At 38.0% G+C, this 14469-nt stretch overlaps 1 long non-coding RNA gene across 1 annotated transcript in view; it reads left to right on the top strand.

Moving 5' to 3' along the window:
• The window catches only part of LOC131802153 (uncharacterized), a 152357-nt gene that overhangs the window by 17219 nt on the left and 120669 nt on the right, over positions 1-14469 (top strand). The gene's annotated exons all lie outside the window — the stretch shown is intronic.

Genomic DNA, 14469 nt, shown 5'->3' with positions numbered 1-14469 from the left:
AAGTTCAAAATAAGTTGACTGTCAGTCAGGTGGCTAAATCGAGCAATAGGTTAGAATAACATACAAAGCTTTATCACTATAAGTTCTCCTTTAGTAAAATATTTAAACATTGTGAATATCAGACTTGGGTGAAACGCCATTAATATTGTTTGGGGCATCGTGTGTCGTATTAATTCAATTGCTAGCATCAGCTTGCACCCGCAATGCCTTTATATATAAATGTCGCGATCTGCTAATCTGACTTTGTCAAACAAGTGAGCCGAGTTTTTCAACCTGAATGTGGAAATACCTGAGAAGATTTTCGTTGACATAAGTCACCGGCTGGATTTTCTTAAAACAATTATTTAATTATTTAAGAATTTCAGTTAGAATAGTTACATTTTTGGGCCATAATTTAAACAAGGTCACCATAAAGTTTTTCAACCTTAATTAAAGATGTCATTAGCTAAGTTCTTAACAGAACTGCCAATATAGTAATATGGGTTGTGGAAATGTTCAAATAAAAGTGATATTATTCCGTTAGTATATCAAAACTCCGAAAGTATCCTTCATATAACCTTAACCATGCCAGATTTAAACAAGTAAAATAGTATCAGTCGGTTTTGCCGACAGATGTATACCCTCAGCCTTGAGTTACGAACGTGACAGATTTGGACTATATCGACTACTTCTTGTACTTTATATGAGGTATGTGCACCTTTTCGGAAAATGGAAATATGCGTCAGGTAACAGATACAGCGGACCGAAGTATTCCATTTTCACACTTCATCTAATACAGATAAAATACATCATCCTAGTTTGAATAGAATTGGATGATTAATTTGGGGTTTATGAACTTCATGGATACTCATAATTTTGACCTTTTGTGGGGGAGGTACCAGAAGGAGTGGACCGATATATCCCATCTTCACACCAGATCTTGAGTTAGTAGAAATAATGGGACGTGTGTAATATGAAGAGAACTGGATGTTTATTTCGGATTCTTTGGAATGGAATCGTGTTCAAGTGTTTTAAGAGCGTGGTGAATATTCAAAATTTCGACCTTTTTTGGGTGAGGTACTTGATGGAGTGGACCTATGTTATTCATTTTTGCACCTGACCTAGAACTGATGTAAATATCAGGATTTGCAAAGTTGGAACAAAATCGGATTATCGATTCTCTTTCTGTGCAGAAAATATTTTTTTTATATATTTTTTTATATATTTTATTTTTTTTAAAATCTTGATCATTTGTGTGGGAGGTACCAGAAGGAGTGGACCGATATATTCCATCTTAACACCAGACCTTGGGTTAATATAAATATTAAGATGTGTGAAATTTGAAGACAATCGGACTCTTACATCACATTTTATGAGAGTTGTAATTATTTAAAATTTCGACCCTTTGTGGGGGAGGTACCAGAAGGAGTGGACCGATATTGTCAATTTTTACACTTGACCTAGCACTTACGCAAATATTGAGATTTGCAAAGTTTGAGCAAAATCGGATTATCGTTTCTCTTTCTGTGCAAAAAATATATATTTGTTAAAATTTCGACCATTTGTGGGGGAGGTACCAGAAGGAAATTACCGATATATTCCATCTTAACATCAGACCTTCGGCTAACATAAATATTGGCATGTGTGAAATTTGAAGACAATCGGACTCTTACATCACATATTATGAGAGTTGTAATTATTCAAAATTTTGACCATTTGTGGGGGAGGTACTTGATGGAGTGGACCGATATTGTCCATTTTCACACTTGGCCTAACACTGACGCAAATATTAAGATTTGCAAAGTTGGGGCAAAATCGGTTTATCGCTTCTCTTTCTGTGCAAAAAATAAATTTTTTGAAAATTTCGACCTTTTGTGGGGGAGGTACCAGAAGGAGTGGACCGATATTGCCCATCTCCGAACTCGATCTAAGTTTGACAAAAATATTACGATGTATCAAGTTTGGACCAAATCGGATACTCCCTTCAAGAGTTATCGTGCGCACCAGCCAGCCAGACAGACAGACAGACAGACGGACGGACGGACGGACGGACATCGCTAGATCGACTCCAAATGTTCTGAAACGGATTTGGTCCAAAGAGACCTAGGGTCTAAAACCGTTATTTCGACTAGGCACGTTTTGACCGTATCAAATGATATATACCCTCTGTAGCCATATGGCTGAGGGTATAAAAAGAGACATTTTGCAACTAAATTTGGGCAAATTCTGCTCTATAGGGTTTTTTGGTAACTAAAATAACTTATTCCCACAATACCTCTTCGCAAAAATGTTCAAATGCTGGTCTATCCTTGGGTGTAGCGCCCACATAAAGGTTCCTCCTGATTTTAGCTATTTCAAGGATGTTGCTAGCATTTTACAATCGATGTGGATAAATGTGTCCGAACTATATATCCCAAGTGGTGATTCTGGAAGAAATGTATGTAGCTTAAGTAAATGAGAATTATTATGGAAAATTGGCTGTTTAGAGATATATCAAAGTAATATCTCAAATCAACCAAAATTTGTAGAGTACAGTGGAGGTTATGATTTTTGAAAATGTTCATTTTAAGGGTAGTTAAAGGTAAAAGTGACGCATAATTTTCAATGTTGATTTTACAAATATGAATTAACGAATTTAAGTGGTGAAATTTTGTAATATTGTAAGTAGTATTATCTGGAACATAGATTTCGTTAAATGGAGTCATACTTATTTTGTACTTTCACAAAAATTAGATCAAGTTCTGAGTTTGGCAATATTGGGTAATATAGGGGCTATACGAAGACGTGGATCTACGTAGACAATTTTTTGTCTTAGGTTGTAGTATCCATTACGAACTTCAAACATGAAATTGAGACAATTCCGGAAAATACATCGCTAAAATCATCAAAATAACCAATATCGGGAGGTATCGTTATATGGGGGCTATACAAAAACGTGGACCTACATGGTCAATAGCTTGCAAAACAAAAACATAAAAAATATAATATTCACCGCAGGGAGTTCCCTATATATAATTAAACTTTCCGCATATTAGTATATGGATAAAACTTAAGTCGGATGACAAAATGAACAATATTGACCACTTGCATTGTCCCATACATTCCTGAACCTCCCTTAAAAAGCTGCAGATTTTGAATAATAATAACTCCACTAAAGTGCTACAAGATTTTCCTCAAAATTTTCACATTCGAAAATTTTTGTCCTCGTTGGACCAAGTTCGAAATTGGAATATATCGATGCACTCTTTCTGGAACCTCACCCAAAAAGTTAAAATTTTGAATAAAATCAGTTTCCGATTTTATTTTAAACTTCACAAAACTTATTTAGACATAATTATATCTCGCGTGAGTATAACAAATATGGTAAATTTTGATGATTTTTAAACTTTTTGCTTGAAAAATATCTTTTATTGTCTGTTTATCAGACATCCGACAAATTCTCTTCGAGTAAAGAGAAGTAGAAGTCAAGCAGGTGCACTCCTGGAAGTAGAAAAAGCAAAACGAGCAAAACTCTATTTTTCGATTTTTGCCGAATAAAGACGAGTATGCTTTGTTCATTTTTGAGTGGAAGCAAAATTCGTTCAAAAACGAGCAGTTTATACTCTTGCGAGCACCCTTTTAGTTTTTGTATACCGTTCTTGTATTTCTGTGCATGAGTATTTTTTCTCAGCACTATTACGATTTTCGCACTCATTTTCATTCTTACAGCAAATTTCTTCTCTATTTCGAGCGCCCCGACCCCCCAATATAATTTTTTAAATATGAGTGAACAGGGATCGCTACCATACGAAATAAAAGAGTGAACAGTACTCCCCTTAAAAAACTCTCATTCTTAGTGCATTCCTGTTCGGGAGTAAGTTTCTCTCCCAAGTTAGAACGATTATGAGTGTGCTATGCTGTTTATCCCACATTTTTTAAAGGTATATATCCAGCCAATCCACTGGAATTCGACCAGCCAAAACCACTGGAATTCGACATTTCGGGTTCTACATGGTTAATTTATTCCTCTAAAGAATATTTAATGTAGACCCAATAGTTGATGTAGCACCCATCAACGATACCTTCTGATTTTAGATATTTTGAAGGGTTCGTTCTCAATTTACGATTAAATTATTTCTAACCTGATATTTCGTTTTCGTTGTGGTTAGAATAACTCCATTACAATCAAAAAATATTGCTCCCATTTAAGGGAACTTAATTTTTATGTAATTTGGAAATGACCGATTTGACTATAAATCAAATTTTCGCATGATTGAGGGTATACAAAATTGGACCCGGTGGAACTTAATTTTGTTTTTTCTTGTTACCTCAAAATCATTTTCATATATTACACCACATCAATACACTTTTTCATTCGCTGTACTTGTTTCTTGATGCTAACAATACCCTCTTCTGAACTCCAGTACAACAACACCTTTATCCACCATATACGACAAATACACATATGAAACGAATCGCACAAAAGCGGAAATCAACTTAAAAGTCACCAGCAGTATTTCGAATATTGTTTGCGGAAGGATGTGAGTGGAGGGCTGGAGAGTCACTTGTATGACCCGTTTTATGAATAACAACAGCAAGGCGCAATTTTTGTTGTATTGTTGTTGGCATTTCTTTATTACAACGAGTCGAGTGTTCTTCGACTGACTGTGTGCTGTGTTCTTGTTCGCTCGTTGTACGGAACGACAAAAGAGCAACCATGATCAAACACTTCAGCCCAGCCGGGTATTGAATCTCGGCAACAATACAACTGCAACAACATCTTGTGTAATGTCAAGATTTGTTATTAACTTTTACATCATCAACATTGCCACAGGATGCAGAGTGAGATCCTTTTGTGTGTTTTTCGTTTGAATGCAACGAGACTGGAGGAGGAGGATGAGACGGAACACCCCTTTTCTCTGTGGATTTCATTCGTTTGTGTAAATAAGTTGAAAGGCAAATAACGCTCACAGTCGGTTGAGAGGGTACTTGGCAAAATGTTTGCACACTCTTGGCCAAAGAGGTGTAGTAGCAAATCTAAGCGCGACAGGTCCTTCCTTGCCAAACGAAAAATCAAAGGAAGAATTAAATGCTTTATCCTTCCCCCTTTTTTGGAACACATCCTTGTGGTTGGTCTTTGTGGCATGGCAATGTTTGCCATGGAGGGATTCTTTCCTCTTTGATTTGGCTTGAGTGTGCGTGCCCTCAAATGCCAATTTTTAATCTTAACCTAATCAAACATTTCGATTTAATCACTTTTTTGATAATAATATCGGTTTGGTTTGCCAAAATAAAAAGGCACTTCGTCGACTGGTTTTATTGATACTCGAACACAGTCGGTGGCATTTAATAATAATTCTGCTCAGCAGCAGAGCATCACCACTTAAATGAGTGGCGGCGGCGACAGTGGTTGAGTCACAACTTGGCAGTTGGTTGCAGAGTTCGACTGGCTGGTTGGTTGGTTCTTTATTCTGTTTATCTCTCCATTATTGTGGCCGGTCTTCAATATGTCAAGTGTCAAATTTTCGTATCTCTGAAATGTCATAGCATTGACAACATTGACTTCCTGTCTGATTTCATTTCGAACTTTTTTTCAAGTTTCCCTCCAATTGTTTTGGGCTTTTGGTTGGTGGGCTTTTTGGTATTCTGGCGACTAATTGACAAGCGATATGATGGCGTACATCATCTAATGAAAGATTCGAGAAAATAAACGAGACTTCATCCACTCACTGTCGTCTGGGCGACCACATCCACGAGCACGTTTCACAATGCCACCCGAATCGTGGGATTTGAGCTTATTTACACTTGACTCCACCGCTCGCTCCACAGACGCACCGAAGTCAGCCAAAAACATTATTGGAAATGCATTAAGCCTCCGCCTCTCTGGCCGGCCGATGTCCCGACCCCACATGCCCACCTTTTTAATCATGTCATGTGACCAGAGAACAGCCATCCAACCAACCATCCACCCAAGCAAATGTCCAGCGAACACATCCATCCGTCCATGGAGGAATCAAATTCACACAAGTGTGTGGAGATTAAAATCGAAATGGAAAATGTATCTGTCCATTAGGTCACACACACATACACACACACACAAACGCACTCGTACAGACATCGCTCCGACTGGAAATCTTTTGAGAAAATGAACGACAAGAAAGACGATAATTAATCCGTCTTCAATTTTTGACTGACATTTTTTGTTTGTTTTGTATTTAATTTTGTTGCTGTGCTTAATGTTGTCGTTGTTGTTGTTGTTCAGTTTCAATTTTCTAGCTTGTTGCTGTTGTTGTTTCGTTTCGTTTCTTTCGTCATTTCATTTGAATTGAATCGGACACTTTTTGATTAGACGACGCTGATTATGGAGGAAACGAAAATTAAGATTTGCTGTTGAAAGTTTAAAATTACATTTGAATTGAATTTTCGATGATGGAGGAGGGGCTGAGTGGGAGTGGGAGGGAGAGACAATTATAGATATTAAAAAAAGTTAATGGCTATACTCAACCTGATATGATGGAAAAGAATTGGGTGGCTACACATGGATCCATCACACAGACTCGGACAAAAATCCTATAAAATGTCTTCTGAAGCAGATCTTTGAAAACCTGTTAGACATAGAGGACCTCCTAAGAAAATCCAATCTATACAAGAAGTTTTCAAAAGCCGTCTGCCTACAGACGCCCTATGGGAAGTATTCTGTCTGGTATTATCTTGTACACGGCTAATTGTAGTTCGATGGTATTCGGAGTAAGAATGACTATGATCAAGCGATTCAGCTTGATGATACTCAAGCTGATGGAGATGACTAATTGATATTCGGATTGTTACCGACTTATGTAAAAATCACTTGGTTAGAGGATTCTCGGGTATGAAATCGGTTCAATGCAATAAATGGTGTGACTCGGACCAATGGCGTGACTCGGACCAATGGTGTGACTGTACTGTGGTTGTAGTAATCGACATGATAATATTCAGGCTAATACATTGAGATTGATGATATTCGGGTGGTATCAGTGAGTTTCAAAATTTGTTAAGATAGAGTCGGATTGATGTTTTTATACCCTCCACCATACATAGTATGGAGAGTACATTGAGTTCGTCATTCCCTTTGTAACTCATCAAAATAATAATTTTAGACATAACAACGTTTAGATATTCTCGATCAAAATTCTAAGACGATTTAGCCCTGTCCGTCTGTACGCCCGTCTGTTGTAATCACGCTAAAGTCGAAACGAATAAAGATAGGAAGCTAAAATTTTGCACAGATCAGTTTTTTGTCTGCTTGCAGGTCAAGTTCGAAGATGAACAATATCGGTTCACGTTATCCAATAGCCTCCATATAATGGTACCCCCCGATAATCAGTATTTTCATGATTATAGCCAAAGTTTTCAATGAAATTGTCTGAAAATCCACAACAGGAGTTCCTTGTGAGTAATTTACCACCTGGAAGAGCATTGTCTATAAAGGTCCTCCATATCGTATATCCTCCATATTCTGCATTTTGATAATATTAGCGACATTATTTACCGGAGTTGTTTCAAATTTTGTATTTAGAGATCGTAATGGGAACTACAGTCTGTGACAGAAAATTGTCTATGCGGATCCAAGTCTTCGTATAGGCCCCATATATAAGTACCCCCTACATTCGGTATTTTGACGATTTAGCTACAATATTTACCGAAATTGTTTGAGATTTTCTAATAAGGACTACAACCTGTGACATAAAATTGTTTTTGCAGTTCCAGGTCTTCGTATAGCTCCGATATAACGGTGCCTCCCTATTTTCGCTATAATCATGGTTTTAGCTACATTATTCACCGGATTTTTTTTTCAAGTTTCGTATTTGAATATTGTAATTACTTATGACAGACGTCGAATATATACAGGATGAGATGAAAAAACTGCAACCAACTTTAGACTGCTGTCGTTTCTAAGCCACTCGTCCGACAGCTGTTAAAATAATAACTGTGACAGCTCTTTTGGTGGGAATTTTCCGAAAAAAAGTTATCCGAGATGGAATTCATGCGTGAAGTGGCTATCGTTAGAGCACTCCAGCTTTGTGTATCGTACAATCGCTCGTTACCGTGATACTGGTAGCGTATCCCGACGTCAAGGAAGTGGACGGAAGAAAACAGCAGCATCAGCAGATATGGCTCGAAAAGTAAAGAAGCGACATGATCGAAACCCGTGTCGCAGTGGCCGAAAAATGGCTCGTGAGCTGAACATATCGCAATATTTCATTAGGCAAATATTGAAAAATGAGCTCGGGGTTAAGCCATTGAAATTCCAAAAAGTGCAAGAACTTACACCGCAACTGAAAAGAGCTAAACAGTTGCTTCGCTTGGCCGAAAGTGGTGGACTGCCGAATTTGGTTTTCTCCGCTCCGATGAGAAAACATTCGTTGTCCACCGGTTTGTAAACAAACAAAATGATCGTGTTTACTTGCCAAAGAGGTCAGCTGAAAATGTGCAGCTTCGGTTGGCCACCAGAACTCAAACGCCGGCCATGGTGTGGGTGGGTGTGGGCCGCCATAACAACCGATGGTCGCTTTCCGCTCGTATTAATCGACTGTGGCATCAGAGTAAATGCCGAATATTATCGCGAAAATATTCTGGAGGGTATATTAAAGCCTTGGGCACGCAAACATTTGGCCGCAGACCTCGGACATTCCTACAGGACCCAACATTCGCCACCCAAGAATGGTTACAAAATGATGCTTCTTGCTTCATTTCCAGCGCACAATGGCCACCAAAATCTCCGGATACCAATCCGTTGGACTATTGTCTCTGTTGTATTTAGGAAAGCAAGGTTAGCACTAAATAATGCCAAAGTGTCGATCACCTCAAGCAAGCACTTCGCCGGGAATGGGCCAAAATAACGCAGAGCAACATTCGGAGAGCGTGTGACGGTTTCATTGGCTGTTTGAAGGCCATAATTCGTGCTAAAGGTGACCAATTCGAACAAATCTAAACTTATTCTAAAATTTGATGCTATTTCCGACATTTTTTGCTTTCATTGAATTAAATTAAAAAAAAAGTAAAAATTATAGCTTTTGACTTTGTTGCAGTTTTTTTATCTCACCCGTATACCCTATGTAGCAATACGGTCTAACATAAATTAAGGACTGCCTTTTGAAATACAAACTATACCTTTTCATCGGCAGACCTACTGATTCTTTCATTTAACCCCCCCTGGGACACCTCACTTATTATGTCTGATTGGTAGTTATAGGATTTCACTCAGAAGACTTTTTCCACTTCAAACCTATTGGATCACATTCTATCATAGATATCAATATTCTCGTCTTTGTTTAAAGATCGACAATTTCTCCCTGAAACCCTCCTGACAATAAAGTGTCATTTTTGTCAAGATTTGTGATTGTCATTGCAAAAGGTTGACAAGAGGTGTCATTTTCCAAATAGGAGACGAGAGGACATTTGTGTGTTACACATAGATAAGATCACCAAGCCAGGGCAATCTTAAGGTATCCTACCAAATTGACTATTTTTATGTTTTGATATGTTAGGTTAACCAATCCGAGAAGAATATTAACACCCTAGAAGCCATCATTAAGTAATTTCTGGTAATACTGACACCTAATGACATCCAAAACAAAGATCGGCAACGAAGATTGGCATCGTGCAATGGCAGTCAACTAATGGACATGTTTTGTGTTTTGTTGAAAAGGACTCCTTCTTATCGAATCTAAGGCATCTTTCAGTTTTTCTGGTTCCTTCAATATTACCAATATTGACAGCCTAAAAATGCTCGACATTTGATACCAACTTTCAACGAAGGTAGATCTTATCGTTATTCACCAAAAAACGAAGGCATGAAACTCTTGACAATGGAAAACAGGAAAAACCTAATTGATAAAACTGGCAGCAGGACAAAAAAGAACACACAGTAGGAGCACAAATTATGGCATATGTAAAAATTGCTTCATTAGTCTTAGAAAGAGTGTCAGGGAGAGCTGTAGAGATAGCGGGTGAGCAAGGAGATATTCTAGTGGGATAATAATGTCGTTATGGCGACAGGCTTTTTGTGGCAGACGTTTCGTTTTTTTTTTTGGAATTTAAAAAATAAAAAGGTTGCCCACAACAACAATAACAGCAGCAACAACAACAACATTAGCACAATGCTAATTCCCAACAAATGTTGAAATGAAAACTTGGCAATCTACCGGTAAATCGCATAAATCGGCAAGCGATGATAATGAGGCATGACAATGCCAGCCAACGACTGGCGTTACTAAAGATTTAAATCTTCAACTCGCCGTAGTCGTCATCATCATCGCCGCCCGTCCGTCCGTACGTCCGTCCACCAGTCATCATAGCTTGTTATTCTAGCTGTAATACCACAATTATTTCAACGAAAATTAGCACAATGCCTCCGACCAGTGGTGGTTAGACAGATAGACATACGACTGGTTGGTTGCACCACCACTTGTTGAGGCACGAACACAGGTCGCCTTAGTTTTTGGCCAAAGACCTGAATTTTGTTGTGTTTCTTTTACCTTTAATCGGAACTTTTCCCCTTTTTTTGCGCCATTGCCACTGCATTACAACTTTTCGTTTGTCAATTATGATTGTTATGAGTGGTGCTAACGGGGGGTGAGGGTGCTTCTCCAGGCGAAAAGTGGTAGTGGGTTGCGGGGTCTTTAAATTTAATCGAGCAGATGCCGTCAATTAGTGAAATAAAACGAGGTGCTTACGGAACCCATTGCACGGCAACAAAGGACAACGAGGTTGTGATTTAAACTACCCTTGCGGCTGTGATAATGATTTAGCGAGAACAATAACATGATTGCCTTCGTAGCAGACAAACACACACACACACATCGAAGCGCATGCAAACGAACACACACTCTGGCAAATGAATCAGGCGTCGCCAGGACAACTGGTATCTGCCAGTATGGTATGCGGTAATGCATTTCTCGGTTACTTCTGCTAAATTGTCTCTCTGACAATAATAATAATAATGGCAATCAGTGATGTCAATGCAGCGATTTTTATAATCTTTTGGTTATTCAAAACTTTGAACCTTTGTGGGGGAGGTAGCAGTAGGAATGGTCCGATCTCTACCATCTTTATAACAGATCATGTGTTGATAGAAGTAATGAGATGTACCACGTCTGAATGGATTCGGATGTTAATTTCGTGTTTTATGAGCTTTATGGGTATTCAAAAGGTTGAACATTTGTGGGGGAGTTACCAGAAGCCGTGAACCGATATATTCCATCTTATCACCAGACCTTGGGTGATCTGTGTAATGTGGAGGCAATGGGGCATGTTTCATTACATTTTATAAGAGTTATCATTATTCCGAATTTTGACCTTTTGTGGAGGAGGTACTTCATGTCCGTTTTCGCACCTGACCTAGCACTGATGCAAATATTAGGATTTGCAAAGTTGGAACAAAATCGTATTATCGTTTCTCTTTCTGTGCAGATAATATATATATTTTTTAAAAATTTCGACCATTTGTCGGAGAGGTACCAGAAGGAGTAGACCGATATATTCCATCTTAACACCAGACCTTGGGTTAATATAAATATTGAGATGTGTGAAATTTTAAGACAATCGGACTCTTACATCACATTTTATAATAGTTGTAATTCTTAAAAATTTTGACCCATTGTGGGGGAGGTAATTGATAGAGCGGACCGATATTATCCATTTTTTTAAATTTTATTGAATGAAAGCAAAGAATGTTGGAAACAGCATCAAATTTTAGAATAAGCTTAGATTTGTTCGAATTGGCACGAATCATGGCCTTCAAACCGCTAATAAAACCGTCACACGCTGCCCGAATGTTGTTCTGTGGTAATTTGGCCCATATTTTCGCGATAATATTCGGCATTTATTCTGATGCCACGGTCGATTAATACGAGCGGAGAGCGACCATCGGCTGTTATGGCGGCCCACACCATCACCATGGCCGGCGCTTGAGTTCTGGTGGTCAACCGAAGATGCATATTTTCAGCTAACCTCTTTGGCAAGTAAACACGATCATTTTGTTTGTTTACAAACTGCTGGACAACGAATGTTTTCTAATCGGAGAAAACCAAATTCGGCAGTTCACCGCTTTCGGCCAAGCGAAGCAACTCTTTAGCTCTTTTGAGTCTATTTTCTTTCTGGTGCGGTTTAAGTTCTTGCACTTTTTTGTAATTTCAATGGCTTTACCCCGAACTCATTTTTGCCGAATGGAACATTGCAATTTTCGGCCACTGCAACGCGGGTTTCGATCAATTCGCTTCTTTACTTTTCAAACCATTTCTGCTGATGTTGCTGTTTTCTTCCGTTTTCTTCCACTTCCTTGCCGTCGGGCTACTCTACCAGTATCACGGTAACGAGCGATGGTACGAGACACAAAATATTTATTCACATTTAAATGCTGGAGTGCTTTAACGATAGCCACTTGTGGTTTTCCAGTCAAATATAAAGAAATCACTCTATCACGCTTGAATTCCATCACGAATAACTTTAACTGACGGACGGCCGGACATCCCTGGATCGACTCCAAATGTCCTGAAATGGATTTGGTCCATTGCACTTTTTCGCTGTATCAAATGTTTATACGCTCTATAGTCATATGACTGAGGGTATAAAAAACTGTATCTCCTTGAGTTCTACCGACATCAAACTGAACAGTTCATGGAAAAAAGGATTCTTATAAAAAAAGGATAACTCAAACAAGTAAAAAAGGCTAAGTTCCACCGGGTTGAACTTTTAACACCCTCCATCATTTGGAAAGAAGTAAAAAAAATTAAAAAAAAATAGTCTCAAAATACCGTTTTAATGAAAACCATTATATGAGGCCTAACGTGGATCTTCATAAGTTTTTTGGCATAGGTTGTAGAATTTCAAATACATAATTTGAAACAATTCCGGTAAATAATGTTTATCAAAATACCGAATATTGGGAGGAGCCCTTTTTTGGGAGATATACGAAAACGTGGACCGATGTAACTTCCATAGAGGGTATGCATTTTTAATAAAACTCATTTTTGAGTGATGCCACTCTTTGAGAAAATGAGCGATATGTGTTTTTAGGAAATCCGTTCATCTATTTGATATGCTACAACTGGATCTTATAAACTCCTCTTATGTATCCCCCACACGGGGGATCATCTTATACCTAATACGTTTGTAAAAAACAAGATCTGTTTCTGTTACTTTTCGACGTTTCAAAAACGCCCGATTAGCAACACCAATGGAATATTGTGAAATAACGCACAGAACGCACACACACCGAAGCTATTTAAAATAATTACCTTTATGTGCGTTTGTCGGTTCGCATAAGTACGGCATGGCGGTGTGTGTATGTTGGTTCCACTGATTACCTCAAATTCTGAGTAGTTGCTGCTGTTGGTTGGTTATCTCCTTGTTCTCCACACCACCACCATCATGCAGTTTCACCCACTCTGCACTCTCCCACCCCCTTCCTTCACCCAATATTTGTTTAATTAATTTAAAAGCGTGCGGATAATACCAGCAGTTATGATGAAAAGTCAAAGCATAAAGAAGTGCAGTGCAGTTGGTGTAAATGCCGATTAAAAAAAAACAGAAGAAGAGAAGCAGAAAGAAATACAAAAACATAACTACATCGCAATTACAATAATGTTCATGTTAATGTGAATAGTGTGTTGTTGTTGGTGGTGGTGTTGCTATTATTGTTGTTGCCATAGTTATTGGTGTCATATCTGCCACATCGCTACATCTGTTGGGTATGTATTGAGGGGAAAGTATGTTATGTTGCGGGGCGGTATGAAATCAACATTTGCTAATTGTTTTCAGGTAGAGGGCATATTTTAATTTGCAATAATTTATTTTATTTATTTTTGATAAAGCTTGATTGATTTAGTGATAGGAAAATTATTAATACAGATAGAATTTGAGTTACTCTTTCGTTTTCAGTTTATTTCGACCTATATCAATAGTCTGATACTAAAAATATGAAAGTGATCTGCTTTATCAAAGTCCAGTAAAAGAGAGCATTAAAGCCAACATTTTGACCTGTTAACCCTGGGAAACTCAGTTAGTTTATTTTAAAAAGTTCATGTTTTTTGGAAATAGAAAATTTAGTAGAGTTCTTAGTTGGCAATTTAAATTAAATTTAAATTTAAATTAGTTTTTATACCCTCCACCATTCTATGGAGAGTATATTAACTTTGTCATTCCGTTTGCAACTCCTCGAAATATTCATAATATATGAATGGGCCATGTCGGTCCACGTATTCGTATAGTCCCCATATAACGGTACCTCCCGATATTTAGTATTTTCATGATTTTAGCGACATTATTTACAGGAATTATTTAAATTTTCGTATTTGAAGTTCGTAATGGGTAATACAGCCTATGACAAAAATTTTTGTATGCCGGTCCAAGTCTCCGTATAGCCCCCATATAACGGTACCACCCAATATTCGGTATTTTGATGATCTCAGCAACAATATTCACCGGCATCGTTTCAAATTTCGTACTGGAAGATACCAATGGGTACTACAG

The sequence above is a fragment of the Musca domestica genome, unplaced genomic scaffold, assembly GCF_030504385.1.
Source record: "Musca domestica strain aabys unplaced genomic scaffold, Musca_domestica.polishedcontigs.V.1.1 2, whole genome shotgun sequence".
Classification (NCBI taxonomy): Eukaryota; Metazoa; Arthropoda; class Insecta; order Diptera; family Muscidae; genus Musca; species Musca domestica.
Note: the sequence above shows the minus strand (reverse complement) of the source record. Positions and strands in the feature narration are given on the sequence as shown.